Genomic DNA, 5,000 nt, shown 5'->3' on the forward strand with positions numbered 1-5,000 from the left:
ACATCGGGGGCGGTACCTCTGGATTGGCAGACCGGGGTGGTGGTTCCTCTCTTTAAGAAGGGGGACCGGAGGGTGTGTTCCAACTATCGTGGGATCACACTCCTCAGCCTTCCCGGTAAGGTTTATTCAGGTGTACTGGAGAGGAGGCTATGCCGGATAGTCGAACCTCGGATTCAGGAGGAACAGTGTGGTTTTCGTCCTGGTCGTGGAACTGTGGACCAGCTCTATACTCTCGGCAGGGTTCTTAAGGGTGCATGGGAGTTTGCCCAACCAGTCTACATGTGCTTTGTGGACTTGGAGAAGGTATTCAACCGTGTCCCTCGGGAAGTCCTGTGGGGAGTGCTCAGAGAGTATGGGGTATCGGACTGTCTTATTGTGGCGGTCCGCTCCCTGTACGATCAGTGCCAGAGCTTGGTCCGCATCTCCGGCAGTAAGTCGAACACATTTCCAGTGAGGGTTGGACTCCGCCAAGGCTGTCCTTTGTCACCGATTCTGTTCATAACTTTTATGGACAGAATTTCTAGGCGCAGTCAAGGCGTTGAGGGGTTCCGGTTTGGTGACCACAGGATTAGGTCTTTGCTTTTTGCAGATGATGTGGTCCTGATGGATTCATCTGACCGGGATCTTCAGCTCTCACTGGATCAGTTTGCAGCCGAGTGTGAAGCGACCGGAATGAGAATCAGCACCTCCAAGTCCGAGTCCATGGTTCTCGCCCGGAAAAGGGTGGAGTGCCATCTCCGGGTTGGGGAGGAGACCCTGCCCCAAGTGGAGGAGTTCAAGTACCTAGGAGTCTTGTTCACGAGTGAGGGAAGAGTGGATCGTGAGATCGACAGGCGGATCGGTGCGGCGTCTTCAGTAATGCGGACGTTGTACCGATCCGTTGTGGTGAAGAAGGAGCTGAGCCGGAAGGCAAAGCTCTCAATTTACCAGTCGATCTACGTTCCCATCCTCACCTATGGTCATGAGCTTTGGGTCATGACCGAAAGGATAAGATCACGGGTACAAGCGGCCAAAATGAGTTTCTTCCGCCGGGTGGCGGGGCTCTCCCTTAGAGATAGGGTGAGAAGCTCTGCCATCCGGGAGGAACTCAAAGTAAAGCCGCTGCTCCTCCACATCGAGAGGAGCCAGATGAGGTGGTACGGGCATCTGGTCAGGATGCCACCCGAACGCCTCCCTAGGGAGGTGTTTAGGGCACGTCCAACCGGTAGGAGGCCACGGGGAAGACCCAGGACACATTGGGAAGACTATGTCTCCCGGCTGGCCTGGGAACGCCTCGGGGTCCCCCGGGAAGAGCTAGACGAAGTGGCTGGGGAAAGGGAAGTCTGGGCTTCCCTGCTTAGGCTGTTGCCCCCGCGACCCGACCTCGGATAAGCGGAAGAAGATGGATGGATGGATGGATATATATATATATATATATATATATATATATATATATATATATATATATATATATATATATATATATATATATATATAAGACATAGTCTTCCCAATGTGTCCTGGGTCTTCCCCGTGGCCTCCTACCGGTTGGACGTGCCCTAAACCACCGTGCAAATATATATATACATATTTATATATATTTGTATTTTTTAACTGAATAATATGCTTCCTTTCTTAAATGAAAATATAAAAAATAATAATCATAGTACCTGTCCTAGCAACTGGACAGGAAGTTACTCGCAGATTTACCAAAAAAAACACACTGATTAATAATAAATGAATAAATAAATAAAATGATTTATCCTTGACCAAAGTAGTGATACAAGACGATGATGGGACTGCCAGGAAGCAATGGTTGGCAACGTTCAAATCCAAGTTATGACACTGAAACCACTTTTATATAACGACAAAAGGGAACCTTAGTCTTTAAACTATTTTTTTTTTCCACCAATTTACAAGTATGAAGATAAAATCCCTGCTCAAGGGATTTTATAATGTCAATCAGCCATTGCCTGCTACTTACATGTCTAATGAGAGATTAAGAGATAGTTTGACGTCCTACAAAAGCAAGCAAGGTGACCGAGAGGCACTTTTTGCATGTAGCAATGGACTCCCTCCGTCTCTTGTTCCCTTGCGGTTTCTCTGGAAACCATAGAGACGGCAGCTGCCCCTGTGGCCTGGCCTTATTTAACATGAGTGAGTCAGAGCTGATGGCTGGCTTGGTGACATAACACTGTTCTCATTCCATATGCTTAGCACTCGCCCCGGCTCCCTGACCCAACATGCACGCACACACGTACTGTACGTACACAACTTGCAGGCCCTCGTACACGGTACATCAGCACAAGCAAGTGCAAGCATTTAAGCTGATTTGGTTATTTGTTGAAACATACGGTGTGAATATCCAGCGAGTGGGAAAAACTGTGTGTGAGACTGACAATAATTATGGAAGTGGTGGCAGGAAGCCCTCTTGAGTCAGCCTTCTGTAGAACCAGTGGAAAGGGAAAGGAGATAACTCTATTTATGAAGGGGAAGAAATCAAACATCCCGAGAGGGACATTTAGGAGTCGGCCAAATAACGTGAGTTGGATTGTGGAGGAGTTTTGATGATGAAACACAGCACTCGGGTTATGTCTGAGGTCATGTTCAGAATGGCTTGAAAAAGCATACATACATGTGTTAACTGACACAAATCCCAATAGAAAGAAAACACAAAGATTTCAAATGACCTAAATGTCAAACCCACAGCCCCCTTGTTTACCCGCGACTACATTTGGGAGTGTAATGGATGCCAGCTGGTGCAGCTGTGAGAAGAGTACCTTGGTAAACCTCACTCCCTGACACCTTACCCAGAGGGGGTAGGGAGGCACAGGAAGCATTACATATTAAAAAAATTAATACGGTTGATTTTTTAGAACAAAGTGCAACTTACCCAGGGTAAATGCACAGACCCAAGCAAGTCCACCCTTCTTCTCCTTCTAAAGTTGGGTCTACAGCAGGGGTGTCAAACACATTTTAGATTGGGGGCCACATGGAGAAAAATCTACTCCCAAGCGGGCCGGACTGGTAAAATCACGGCACGATAACTTAAAAATAAAGACAACTTAAGATTGATTTCTTTGTTTAAAAATAGAACAAGGACATTCTGAAAATGTACAAATCATTATGTTGTTGTTGTTTTTTTTACACTTATATGTTGCGGTTATATTCTATCTTTATTTCCGGTTACTTATACTTTCTGAATAAATGATGTGATGATGTTCATCAGTCAACTCATTGGTGTTAATTTCCATTCTATCAAGATAAAAACAATTATGTAAAAATCTTATTACAGGATGTTATTTATGTAGTTTACTCATTTTCCTCGACTGGTGCACTAAGATGTTTTTTGTGTGTTTTTTTTACATATTTAGCAAATTTACAATTATTTTTTACAAAGAAACAAATAATTGCTATTGCGACATCTAGTGGACAGATTTAGAACAATAGTTTGTTTTATTCAAAATTTTTGCATCCTTTTTATATTTAGCAAACTCATCCCGCAGGCCGCATAAAACCTGTTCGCGGGCCGCACATTTGCAACCCTGGTCTACAGCCTGTTTGCTGTTGATTTTACGCCACGTAGCAGGTGTCCCACAATTTCATTGCACTGAACTACGAGCTGACAGCTCGGGTACTTAGCTCGTTAGCTAGTGCTCTTGACTCTCGATCTGTGTAAATCGCCAGGCAGAATGAAGGGGGCAGGTTACATGTGCATAGTAAAATTGTATCTTTAATTCATGTGATCGCTCCTCTCGCATATAATAATAATAGTCGCCAACTTGCCCAATAAAAATGATCTAACAAGTCAGGAACATGTTTAGTAATACATTAGCTAGGAATGGGTGCCTTTCACATTTTTAACCAATACAGTACCAATTCCATTCCCTGGGAATCAATACAGGTTCATTAGCAGTACCAATGCAACACTGAGCTGTACTCTCCATTTGTTATCTTGTTTTCTTCCACTTCTATGTCTCATTTGCAAGCACTGTACAGCACTGTATTTTGTAGTAAATTTTGCATGCAGTTGCAAGCCCAAGACATCGGATAGCAGTAGTGTATAGACCCGTGTGTGATTTTTTTTTTGACAGGAAGTAGTCCTTGCCATTAAGTTGAATGTGCCAGTATTTTCTTTTGTTGAGCCCTACCACCTGTACATGTTAAATGTATTACACACCAGCTGTTTGATTGTAACGTGCATCATAGGACTTGCGCACACTGCAGGTCAATTCCGATTTTTTTTTGCCCGGATGCGACCTGTATCGGATTTTTTCCACGTTAGTGTGAACAGTGTAATTTCGAATGTGTCCTCTGTCGGGTTTGGATATGAATCGGATATATATGCGATGCGTCCTCAATGTGAACGCTGCAGGCTCATGTTGCATTCTTCCGTCCCGAACGTCATAATTATTCGCCAAAACTGATGTTTACAAAATTAATAGTTTACAACGCAGCAGAGAACAGGTGAAGATAATATTTTAGGAACTCACGTCTCGGACTGCTCGCCTACAGACATCGCAGACATCGAAGCAAATTATCCCTAAAACTGTGAGACCCAAAATACTTGTCCTCTTCCTTCTTATTCGTCCACGCGCAATAATTCCGTTTATCAAATGCTGACTTTGATTGCACACAATCTTTGAAATTGCCACAATTGCGCCAGTACTGAGACTGACTCGAGTTGAAGCCATCTTCAATTCCATAAAAACTGCAGTGCGTGTGACGTTGTGACGTCATGTCCGCATACGGGTCAGATTGAATTAACATTAAAAATATATATATTTTTTTAAATGTGAAGGGCAACTAAAAATATTGAATTGGACATCCAACCCTGCAGTGTGAACGTAGCGTTATTTGTTGTTTTGATTACCAAAATCGTGGGTATTCCAATCGCCATATTAAATTGTTAATGCTAATCGGTAGCATGTCTAGGGCAAATCCAGTATAGATTAGCATCGAGCTAGCGCATTTGAAAAATGGAGCCTCTTTCTTGTTTTGTTGGCATAAAATATATACCA

At 43.7% G+C, this 5,000-nt stretch overlaps 1 protein-coding gene across 3 annotated transcripts in view; it reads left to right on the top strand.

Moving 5' to 3' along the window:
* LOC133535366 (inositol 1,4,5-trisphosphate receptor type 1) overlaps positions 1–5,000 on the top strand; it is a 208,308-nt gene that overhangs the window by 198,074 nt on the left and 5,234 nt on the right. The window lies entirely within an intron of this gene.

Source organism: Nerophis ophidion, linkage group LG16 (assembly GCF_033978795.1).
Source record: "Nerophis ophidion isolate RoL-2023_Sa linkage group LG16, RoL_Noph_v1.0, whole genome shotgun sequence".
NCBI lineage: Eukaryota > Metazoa > Chordata > Actinopteri > Syngnathiformes > Syngnathidae > Nerophis > Nerophis ophidion.